At 38.9% G+C, this 13113-nt stretch overlaps 1 protein-coding gene across 2 annotated transcripts in view; it reads right to left on the bottom strand.

The window, feature by feature from the left end:
• The window catches only part of RYR3 (ryanodine receptor 3), a gene marked incomplete at both ends in the record, with an annotated part of 530337 nt that overhangs the window by 414754 nt on the left and 102470 nt on the right, over window positions 1-13113 (bottom strand). The window lies entirely within an intron of this gene.

The following is a 13113-nucleotide window of genomic DNA, read 5'->3' as shown; positions in this document are numbered from 1 at the left end:
ACTTTAAAATTACTACTAAAAACAATAAAAAGTGGGTAAGTGAACTAAATAGACACTTCGCAAAGGAAGAAATACAAATGACCAATAAATCTATGAAAAAATGTTCAACATCATTAGCAATTAGGGAGATGCAAATCAGAACTACACTGAGATTCCATCCAACACCAATTAGAATGGCAGTCATCAAGAAGTCAAACAACAATAAATGCTGCTGAGGATGTGGGGAAATAGGAACTCATACACTGTTGTTGGGATTGCAAATTAGTGCAGCCTCTATGAAGGTCAACGTGGAGGTTACTCAGAAAAAAGGGAACGGAGCCACCATATGATCCAGCTACACCACTCCTGGGTATCTTTTCAAAGGGACTGAAATCAGAATATTATAGTGATACATGCATACACATGTTTGCAGCAGCACAATAGCAAAATTATGGAAACAAACTAGGTATCCATCAGTGGATGAATAGGTTACAAAATTATGGGATATACACACAATGGACTCTACTCAGCAATGAAGAGGACCAAGATTCTATCATTTGCAGGAAAATGAATAGGCCTAGAGAATATTATGTTAAGTGAGATTAGCCAGTCACAGAAAGTAAAGGGTCATGTGTTTTCTCTCATATGAGGAAGCTAGGGAGTAATCAGGCTATAGGAGAGAGGTTAGATAATGGAGGAGAAACTATAATGGAGCGAGGGAGGCAGAATCGGAGAGGGTATTGGAGGGGAGAATTAATGAAGGAAACACTTCCATCGACACTGTTATGTACATATGTGAGAACACCAGTGGTAATCTCAGTATCATGTATGGGGAAGGGGAGGGAGGTGGGGGAGCCCACCAAGTGCTGTTGGCCTGAATGTCACTGTCGCTCAGAGCTACATTATGATGTGAGGCCACAGTGCACCAATTAAAAGTATGTAAAATAGAATATTTCTGAACTCATTTTGTGAGATTAAAAAGACTATGCTCATTCGTGAGCATATATTTTTTTTAAAAAATGGCAAATAACTCTATAGAGTATAAAGGCATTATTATAATTGAGAACATTTCAGGAATTTTAAGATTGGTGAAATATCAGAGAGTCTATCCATGCTTGCAGGGCATGGTGGTGCATGCCTGTAATTCCAGTGACTTTGGAGGCTGAGGCAGGATCACAAGTTTCTGGCCAACATGGGCAACTTACTGAGATACTGTCTCCAAATAAAATACTACTACTAATAAAGAACTGGGGTATAGCTCGGTGGTAAGGCACCCCTGGTCTTACTCTCTAGTACTTCAAATTACATATATGTATATATTCATGTACTCATTTATATTAATAGAGTAGAAAATATGTATGATGGTAATAGATGCAGAAAAGTGTTTAGATGCTCACTCACCAAAAAAAAAAAAAAACCAAAACCCAAATACCCCCAAATTCTTTTAAACTAGGAGTTTAAGAGAATTTACTTGAGTCATATTCAATCATAAAGCACTAGATGCACTTAATTTTGTTTTTTCTGTCGGTACTAGGGATCGAACCTGGGGGCATTTTCCTTTAAGCTACACCCCCAACCCTATTTTTATTCTTTATTTTGAAACAGGGTCTCACTAAGTTGTAGAGGATTCTACTAAATAAATGAGGCTGGCATCAAACCTGCGATCCTCCTGTCTCAACCTCCCAAATACTAGGATTAAAAGTGCACTACCATGCCAGCTGAAAGCAGACACTTTAAAACAAGTATATCCACTATTATTAGCTGTATTCAACATTGTCCTGAGCAAGATGGCAAAACAAAAACTATTATTATTTGTAAACTATATAATTAATTGTATAGAAATCCCAAATAAGCCCAAAGACAAATACTTAAGAATTTTACATAATGGCTAGCTCTAAGGATCAGCAGGCAAAAAAGCAGAAGTATTTTTGTATCCAAGCAATAAAAGATTACAAAAAACAATTTTAGAAATAACAAGATTTAAATAGCAAGACAACAACAATAAAGAAACTAGGAAAATATGCTAACAAAAGACTGCAGGCCATTTATTACATAGATTAACATTCTGAATTTTGACTTAATAATACTTCTTGAGGTTTGGCCCATAAGTCAGTGCTGGTCCATTTGCCCTCATTCCTATTTTAGCTCACAGCATCCATACAAAAACATCCGAACATTCTCATGTTTCTGAGTTCTTGTGAAATATAGCATTACTCTTTAATGTGTAGGTATATTATCCAAAAGAAATGATAATGCACCATTGATTCCATTATTTACCATTATGTCTTAAAATCTATCAATTTGGGGGAAAAGTCATAACTCCTACTGAAAGATATAAAAGAAGACCTGAATAAAGGTGCTAAGATCCAAGATAAAAAAGGTATCATGAAGATGCCAACTATCCTCAAATTAACCTCTACATTCAGTTAAATGCAATGAAACTACCTAAAGTTAATTCTGAGAACTATATGGAAGACAAAAGAAACAAGAATAGTTGAGCCACTGCACGGGGAGGAAGGGTAGGGGTGGGGGGACTTGCCCCTCACCCAAGGAGACATTTTTTAAAGTTGTTTGGTAAAAGACACCAGGCAGAGAGAGAGAAATACTCATTTATGTGCGGAATCTAAAAAACAAAACAAACAAACAAAAAAACACCTTCCCCCCCAAAACAGCAAATTCATAGAAGTGGAGAGTGGGATGGTGGTAACCAGAGCCCCGGGGGTGGGGGTGGGGGCGGGAGTGGGGTGGATGGCAGTGAACAGGGAGATGTGGTACAGGGTGCAAAATCTTAGAGCAAGTTCTGCAGATACATTGTACAGCAAGGTGACAATAATAATAATAATAATAATAATAATAATAATACATAGTATAATTGTAAATTGCCACAACTTGTATGTTCTCAGCACCAACAATAATAAATATGTATGGTAAAGGATATGTGAGTTTGACTTAATCATCCCACAATACACGTGTGTATAAACATTGCAACTCTAAATAATAAATCTATGTAACTGATTAGTTGTCAATAAATGAAGTTATGAGCAAGTAAGGTAACATGGTATTGGGACAGATATAAGCATACAGATCAGTGCAAAGGCATAGGCTCCGAGTAGCTGCTGATGGCAGATACTGTAAACTGGCATAGTCTACCTCGTGTGTTCTTGCTTTCCTCTGCAGTGGGTGAAGGCCCCCAACTAAGTGTCTTATTCTAATTCCCAGCCTCTTTTTACAAAGGGTGCCATGCATAACTGTTCTATACAGAAAGGTTTAGGCCAAGTCCTCAGGGAAAATTGTTCTTCCTGAAAAACAAAAGGCAAAGCATGACAAGGATCAGGCCTTGACTCCCATTCTTCCTGGCTTGAACATAGATATTGTAACCGTGAGGAAAAGGTTGAGGATGGCAAAGCTGTCATGGGATATGCACCTGAATCTTGGAAGATTTATATACTTGTGATAGCTTGAGTTTCCTTCCGCTAGACTACTGACTACTTACTGCAGTAGGCAAACTCCACATTCCTTAAATGAGCCACTGTAGTCATAGCTTGCATTTCTTGAAACCAAATTGAATTTAACACTCCCTCATGGAATCTTGATATTGACAGAGGTGAAAGTATAAATTATTACAATAAATGATACTTAAATAACTGGTTAGTGCTTGGATAAGCAATAAACTTGGATCCTAAACTTAAAAATGTGTGCAATGCTGGACACAGCACACACTTGTAATCCCAGTACTTGGGAGGCTGAGACGACGGGAGGATTGACAAATTCATAGCCAGCCTCAGCTACTTAGTGAGGCCCTCTGCTAGTGAGACCCTGTTTATAAATGAAGAATAAAAAATAGGGCTTGGGATATAGCTCAGAGGTAGAATGTCCCTGGATTCCAACATTGTGAAAAAATGTATATGTCAGAATGTCATAGTCAAGTTGCAAATTGATAAACACTATAATTATCAAAATAAAGCATAATATTAAGTAAGCAGGTTATTATGTATCAAAGTAAAACGTCTTAGAAAGAAACTAGTAAGTATTATTTTATATTACTGTTTAAGGAAATAGCTCTATATAGCAAACCCTAAAGAGAAGATAAGGATAAATTTTGGGTATATGCTACCTCTGCAGGGAAAAGAAAGAAACTGAGAGGCATGCAGTTATTGGCAACACGCTTTTGCTTCAGCTAAGAAGTACACGCATGTTCATTTTATCTTTATTCTTTGTACCTTACATATAGTTGCTAGATATGTTTCATATATGAAATATTTCATGAAATTTCCAATATTTTACAAACAATTTTCCAAAAGTTATCTTGAAATTGATGACTGTAATTCTGTATTTTAGGGAGAAGATCATTTTAGAAACATGGAAACAGGTTTCCATGGATTCAACTGAGTTCTAATGCCTCTAAAATAAGCAAACTTTGAAATCTTTAAATGTGCAAATGACGAAAGGCCTCGTGGCTAATTCAAACTGGGACTAACAGAACCACCAAGCCCCTGGAGGTGACGAGCTAAGCAAGCTTCTTCAGCTGTCACAGGCAAACAGTCAACACACAACTGGAGAATTTCACTGTGAACACATACAAGGTGACACTTTTTACTGAAGAAATAATCCACATCCCACTGGCTTGATGGGATTTCTCCCAGGCACAACTTAGTAAAAAGCCCTGATGACACCAATAATTATTTTTGAAGACACTGACCCAGGGTGCTATTACCTAGAAAAATGGCCAAGAAAATGTCAACTATCATCAGAAAAGGTACAAGACATCATCCTGGGATTCTGCAAAATGAGAGTGCATCAATGCTAGGAATGCTGTGTACAGTTCAAATAGATGCATTTAAAGAAAAATGTAATGGAGCTGGGGAAGACACAAGAGCTTAAGTGTACTTACTGATCAGGGGAAGGAGGTTGCGACCAGTGAGGTCACTGTAAAATATGAGAGTTTGCCCATCTGCAAGATCAGATTGAAACAGGAATGTAACTGCAATGCATCAATTTATTCAAAGGAATGGGCAAGGTAACCATGTCTTTGTCCAAAGACGACCTCACAGCTTCCAAAAAGAAAGGAAAAACTAATATATTAAAAGGCTGAAATGTACTAGCTACTGAGTAAGGTGCTTTCCTGCACCTTTTATTTTAAAACACCAGAAGTAATTTTTAGAGAGTATTCATATGAAACTCATTACTCCAAAAGATGCCACAAAAATCAATATGTAAATTGAATACTTCTCATTTTTTCATTTGTTACCATTCTTCATAATTCTAGCACTACATTTATTTACTTAGATATCTATCTTTCCTAATGCCCTTTAACCTCTTTGAGACTATTATTACTTTTTTATTTCACCTGTCCAGTGTGGGACACTTAATACTTATTAAATGAAATGATGAATAACAAAATAGCTTCAAATGAAAATCCAAACATGCAATTTTCTACTAATGAAAAAAAGATTTGGGAGACATACCTAATATTTGCTACTAATGTCTAAGAAGAAAAATTATACATGGGTTCTGTGTGTAACAGAATACAATGGATTTCCTGTGAAAGACAGCAAAGAATGGCGTTCCCTGGGTCCAATCTCAGGTAACAACTTAATGTTCAGTACCCATTAAAAGAAAATTCACAACTGAGTTTTATAACATAAATAACTCTACAGCAGATGTCAGTGATTTTGAGGATCCCCCTTTTTATCTTCTTACAGAATGTTTGCATGAATCAAAGACAAAAGGTCTATATAGGTTTCAGGCAATGGACATGCCAGTTAAAGAAGTGATCAATAAACTAATTTGATGCAGTCAGCACAATGGGCATTAGTTCCAGCATTGTAGGGCTAGATTAATTTAGGCGAAAGAGTTGAAGTCTATTGATTTTTTCTATTCTCATTTTATATAAGCCAGACATTGAAAAACTAATTAATTCAATGTAAAATCACTGGGACTAGTAAGAGCTTCCCATCTACTGGAAGATAACTGGTTTCCCTGGTCAAAAATTGCTGGAAAAGATGGCTGACTTCATCTCAAGACTAGCTCCACTGTCATCTGGCAATGTGGTTTAAATGCAGCATGGCTGCAAAGCTCAGGCTGAGCATCATCTGGAGATAGAGAAAAATCTTAGAACAGCAATTTGCCTCAAGCAGATGATGAAGCCACAGGATGAGGGGCGGTAGGTTAAACATAGGTGTGCTGTTTTAGAAACTACATTTACGTAGTTCAATAATGTCCTTGAACTCCCAGGATATCAAGCCATTCTTCCTTTTCACTAAATGCAGACACTTGGCTTTTTCCTAGTCGCACTAGCCATCTTTTTATATCATTGCCAATGATTTTTATGATTCTCAAGCTCCTGCTTGACATTAATCTTGGCTTTCTCTAAAACTCTATTCAGCCATGAAGGGAATATGAACTTATTATCACTGGAAACTGCTTAATTAACATTTGTTAGGTGCCTATAAGTTAAATAAGAGCCAGAATCTTACAAGTAGCTGAATGTGAAGGATCAAGGGCAAGGAATAGGTGAGGATAACCCAGCAATAGAGTGATAAAACAACTCCCATTCCCTATGATTCTAGCTGCATGTATCAAAAATATGCCAATAAGCCAGGTGTGGTGGCACACGCTTGTAATCCCAGAATTTGGGAAGCTGAGACCAGAGGATCATGGTTCATTGACAGCCTCAGCCACTTAGTGAGGAGGCCCTTCACAACTCAGTGAGACCTTGTTTCAAAAAAAAGAAAAGAAAATATGCCAATAGATTACTTACTGAGCCTGCTCTAGCATAGAGTAGGCAGTGCTCTCCATTATGTTTTAAGCTTTAAATTAGATCAGTAATACATGAGCATGTACTTACTTGCTTTTGAGGGGGCATTTCAGAGAGGGCTAAATTCTTAATCATTTTTTTCATCCTTGTCTCTTTTCCTTACCGGGGGTAAAAAAACAATAGGTTTTTCTCCTTCTAAACACACCTGTTTCTCATTCATACACATATAAATTCATGTGTATATGTGGATGTACAGAAACAGGCATATGTGCAAAATCCATATGGCCTGTCATAACAGACAAATTTATATATGTTATACACACACACACACACACACACACACACACACAACAATGATTCAATGATGTTAGAGATCCTCGGTGTTGACTGGCGTAGATTCGGCACACCTTTCCTTTAACTGTTTCATAGTTGGTTTCCCATGGATACAGAAGTACCTCTGCTACTTGGTAGTGGATGCTCTTGAGCTTACCTCTTGCTGAATATAGTAAGGTAGAAATGCTGGGTTCCAACTCACCTCCCCAAGTGGTGGTACCAATTTATAATCCTGCCAGTGCAGTGTATCCTGGTAGCCCCACAATTTTAGCCCCCCACTTGCTATTATCAACATAGTCCCTTTTGGCAGTTCACTCTGACCTCTTCTTTTCTGGACCATGAGTACAGACATTTGTTCAGCCCACCTTCCCTGTAGCAGGGATAGGGAAGGAGGGCCTAACCTGTAGGTAAGAAAGCAATGCAGACTCTTCTGAGGCTGCGAGCAGTTGAACTGCTTCCTACCCGTCAGTCACATCTCTCAAAATGAATAGCCTGCACTTCCTCCTTCCTAGATTTTGCCGACATTTGCTGGAAATCTCACTCCTTCTCTTGATCTAGTCCCTGGTCATCTTAGACCAACCATCAAAACACCAAGCAGCAGGCACCCTGTGCCCTGCGGAGTCTCGGTTGAGGGTATACACGGTTCCATTTCTCCAAGAAGCACTAAAGATAAACTATCTTGTGCAAAAGGGACACTCACTTATGTCATACAGTTTTTAACAAAGCTCTGTGTTTTCAAAAGCCAAATGTAAGAGCTACCCAGTCACTTAAAGGAGAGGAGCTTCCTAAATTATTCATCGGATTTTTGCAATTTTCCTATACATCTTCAAGAAGTCCTCCATCTATTTTAAGTAAAATAGATAAAGGAAAGAAGTCCCTTCGCAGAGCGCTTGGGGTGAGGAATACTGGGAAATACTGGTGGAAGCATTCACAGTTCTGAGCCGTGTTTTCCCATTTCAAAGGGCTTCATTAAAGCACAGTGAAAACATTAGGACATCCATGCCATGTTTTAATCAGCAAAGAGAGCACAATTAAATGTGCAAATCTGATCATCAGGGTCCATCTTCCAGAAGCTCAGAGAAAGAAAGAGAGCACTGTGGACCTGCAATTAACTAGCTCAGATTTTTAAACTTAGAAGAGGCTGGCTTTATTGCTATAAAGAAAGTAGTTTAGAAGAAAAATGTAAATCTCTTTGAACTATATGGCAATCCTTAGTGACTCTCATACCTCTCTAATGCAGGGTACTCATGAGGTTAAAAAATGTTTCCCCGCAAGGTCAGTCCCTAGACTCCTTGAAAACAGGATGGGTCAGAGGAGTTGCAAAGCAGAAGCAAACTCCTGCAGCGCTCTGTCCTCAAACAAAAAGTTCAAGCTCCTGGTCAGTTTGAGGCTGGAGGACCAGGTCCGTGGGTGTTCGGCTCTTGAAGTTCTACAGCAAAGAATCGCAGGACGTTCAGGAAACAGAAGTCACAGCATTTTCAAATCACACTTGGGCACTGATAATATGTGTTATCTCAGGTATTTGGAAAACTTTTGTGATAAACCTAATGTAGTGCCCTATAAAATTGTGTTGCCAACTTTCCGCCATCTCCCCATTAAAATGTTTCCCCTGAACAATATCTGCTTATACAAGATTCACTTCTTAAAAACCAAGTCACAGAAAAGTGTCTCTGATTTAACTGGGTCTATGCAAATGCTAGAAAATAAGGAATGGAGTAACCTTAGAATTGGAAAACACCTGAGAAATTTTCTTTCTTATTTTTCTCTTTAGAGAAAGGAAGGAGAAAAACATGAATAAATTTAGATTAAGGTTTTGCTCCCACATGAACATTTATTCTTCCCTAAATGAATACAGAAAGACCCAGAAACATGGGTCTCAGAGATTTGCTTTTATTGTTTATTCAGCAAGATTGTTTCTACAAGATGTTTGGGTGAGGATTATTAAAATCTCCAAAGTACAGATCTTAATATCAGTACACAAAACAATTTTCATAAGGGAAATTGAGAGGAAAAAGAGGCTTCCTTGAGCAGAGCTTGTGAAACTCCAGATAACACCTATCATTATTAATAATAATTGAGCATTCACGTGGTATCATTATGTCATTTGATAAGGAATTAGCTCATTAATGCAAATGCAACATGAGAGAGGCAGAGAGAGGTGGGGAAAGGGAAATAGGAAAATGTTCCATGAGTACTAATTGTATGAAGAACAAGAGGCTTATCTAGAATTTCCAGATCATTTAGGAGTGTCAGTGTGGTTTTCTACTATTACAAGCCCAAGACAAAGATACAAAACCTTCCCTTCAAACTGATATCGAAGAAATAAAAGAAATAAGTTGAACATATAATGTTAATATAAGAACCTGGCCTTAAAATTCCCCAAACCTTACTCTTCAAACCAGTTCTTTCCCAGATATGTCTCAGCCAACTTCCTGGGACATCCACAAATTTAAAAGTTAACAAAAAATAAATAAGTAAACTGTGTGCTGTTAACAAGACACTTACACTATCTTGAGCAATGTGTAATTGAGGAGACTTTCCAGCTACTCTACTGATTAGATAATAGAGACTATCATTAGCCTGAGGAACCCCTGTGACCACTGAACTGGGGTTTCCCCATGTAGTTTTCCATGCCCACCATTCACCAACTTTTATTTCAAAGGCACCTCTCACTTTTGAGGTGGCTCATATTCTCCCTTCAACATCTATTTCTCACTTTCCTAAATAAACCTCTGCCTACATTTCTCTCTAGCACGTGCTAAAATTCTTTTTGGTCACATTTAGCCCAGGACCCTGCTAGTCCTGAATGGAGGAATCAACTCTACTCCCATGACAAAACCTTATCCTTACTGTACAGAATAATTGACAGTATAATATACTTGATGACTAGAAAAACAAGGGGGAGGTAAGGCCAGAGAGAAAACTGTGGTTGGAAGAAGAGGGGATTTCAGAAACGCTGACAAAGATAGCATTTCCTAGTATACTCAGGCCCTGCCCTCTGCCATTCTCCTTGGACCAGAGCTCCTATCCAGAACAATACTCCCCAGCAGGTATGAGAGTCAAATACTGAGCCATAATCCTCCTTCAAAGTCAGGCTCTGGCTCCATGTTTATTAGTGAATCTCAGTCTCTCCATTCCCACCTCTGGCTTTCACTGCAATGCCACTGATCAGTGACTGGTCCTGCCTGGAGATGTGAGGGAGCTTCATACAGGTGCATAAATATTCATTTTGAAGACAGCCATGAAAAAACTTCCAGTGATGCAGGACAATACAAGATTCAGTTCCAGAAAATAAAATCAAGGGTTCAAAACAAAAGTTGTCGTCCTAGAGTGTTTTTCAAGGAAGAGAGAATACTAGCCATAAATCTGCACTGAAGAGAATACTTATTACATGAGAAACTGTAGCTGTGAGTAGATTCTCTATTATAACTACCAATCATCACATTTTGAATCTTTTTTGACCTTTAATCAAAAAATCTTAACACCTACACTATTGAATGAGATTGGAGCCAAGTTCAAGGAAGAGTAGCACATTAATTTTTATACAACTGCACTGTTATAATATACACCTACTGGCTCAAAGATCCCCACATTTACATCCCTAGTTCAGTGCCTCGCCATGTATCACCTGGATTCCTGCATCCAGAGGGATTATCTACCAGGTAACAATGGAATCCCGCTGGTTCCGACTAAATGTTTGTGCCCCCTACCCCAAGTTTATATAGAAGCCTAATTTACATAGAAGCCAAATTTATGTAAAAGCCTAAGTCCCCAGGGTGATGGTATTTGGCAATGAGACTGTTGGGAAGTAATTAGGTCAGGAGGGTAGAGTCCTCATATGTGGATTTAGTGTACATATGTGCACTAAAGTGGGGGTGATCTCTCTGACACAGAAGAAATGAGTTAAAAAAAGAAACATAAAGAAGGAAATACAATTGTAACTGAGGAGTTCCACATACTTTTCCAGGCCTGTCATTCCCTAAGCCCCGTCATTCCCTAAGCTAGTCTCTCTCCCAAGCCCATAACTCCCAATTTCCTGCAAAATCTGAAAATCTTAAAGTTAACCAAAAACTCAGTTAACTCTAATAATGACCTTGTATTCTACTGAATAATCACCCCAATAAATAATGTAAGCAAGAGAGAGATAGGATATCTTGAGGAACCTGTTAGCAGGGGACTTTTCAGTGTATATATTGATCAGACTATGGAAAACGTGTCAGAGATCCCAGAAATGAACAGACCAGCATAACCCATCTGTGATCACCAGACAGATGTTGTCTTTACATGCTTTCCCATACCTACCCCTTACCAGCTTCCTTTAAAGAAGGGTCATAGCTGGGCGTGGTGGTGCACACTTGTAGTCCCAGCACTTGGGAGGCTGAGTCAGGAGGATCGCACAGGTTCAAAGCCAGCCTCAGCTACTTAGTGAGGCTCTCAGCAACTTAGTGAGACCCTGTTTCCAAATAAAGTATAAAAATAGGTCTGAGAGTATAGCCCAGAGGTTGAAAAGCCACTGGATTCCACCTTCAGTACCACAAAAATAGGGCCATGAACCCCCAAAGTGCATCTCTTTTGAAATAGCTTACTTTCTCCCCTGAATGTGTACTCCTTGCTTTCCTAAATAAACCTGTTGGTGCCTTTGACTCAGTTTGAAATTCTTTTCCATCACTTAAGCCAAGGTCCTGTGGTGAACTGCCCTCTGTCTCACTAGGAACTCCTCACACCCTTCCCAGAATCAATTCTTCACCTACAAAATCTCCACCATTAGATGTCTGCAGCCCGAGAGAGGAACTGCATCTGACCAGGCTGGCGTACTGATGTCAGACTTCCAGCTCTACAACTATAAGAAATAAGCTTCTGTTGTTCATAAGGCACCCAATATATGGTATTCTGTTATAGCAGCTTGAACTAAGACACAAGTAAATAATTGTTGGATGGAACAATGAAGCCTGTAACTCCTAGGACTTAATTTACAATCCTGGTCCTGCTGCCAACAGGTCTGTAATGTATTTAACTGTTTGAACCTTGGTTATATTCCTAGTAAATGTAGATGACAATAATACCTTGGAGGATTATGTTACATAAAACATTTAATAAGCCATGTAACTTGCTGTAACCTGCATCTTTTTTTCTCTGAGATAAAGACAGGTTTATTTAGGAAACATGTTCAAGGGAGAACACTGGCCATCTCAAGAGGGAGAATATCTTTGGGGACTCACAGTTCTTTTATAGGGGACCCCTGTGAGAGAGTTGGTAGGGCACACAGCAGAGGCGAAGGTCTGGGCTTCCTCAGAATTCTCAGTGGGTAGTGCCTGGGTGGTACCTGAGCTTGACCATTGTCAGATCTCCCTTATGGATCTTTTGTTTACCAAGAATCTCAGATGGGGAGAGGGACGATTATGATTAAACTTGTGGGCCTCTTGAAGATTTCCTTTCTATTTTTTATTTTTCCTATCCTATCTTATCCCTTTGCCTAGACTTGGAATCCTTCATCTCAAGGGTTGATGAAGGGTAAAAGTCTATCTTATATAGATTCCTCCAGGTTAACAAGGGACAAAGCCTCACCTAGCCAGGGACCTGAAGTCTCATCCTGACTGACCTAAAGGAGATAGAGAGAAACTGGCCTCAGTTATTGAGTTTGGTTCTTTACCGTCAGGTCAGAGGCTAACATCACTGAAGGACATGGCCCCAGGAACATGAGGACCAATAGGTGGTTTTTTCCTTTGTGCTTGATGTTTTGTTGTGCCTCCTGTGCCAGCCTGCCACAAGAGCTGTTAACTCAACATTGGAAAACCTGGTTATTTGGTCAACAAAGCCATTCATCTGCTCTTTTATGGTATTGCAAATGCAGTGGACATTTATATGAAAAATTGACATGTTGGTGCATCTTTCAAACTCAGGCAAAAAAAAAGGCCTATTCTCAATTCCAGTGGCGGATCCAACATCATCTCAGATCTGGCAGCAACACCAAAGCACACTGTGTGTGCCTACATTTGCCACTTTAAAAAAAAAAACAAAAACAAAATGTTTCAGCTGAGTGGTTT

This window comes from Muscardinus avellanarius, assembly GCF_963383645.1.
Source record: "Muscardinus avellanarius genome assembly, chromosome: 12".
In the NCBI taxonomy this organism is placed as follows: domain Eukaryota; kingdom Metazoa; phylum Chordata; class Mammalia; order Rodentia; family Gliridae; genus Muscardinus; species Muscardinus avellanarius.
The sequence above is the reverse complement of the archived record's forward strand: the minus strand, read 5'-3'. Positions and strand labels throughout refer to the sequence as shown.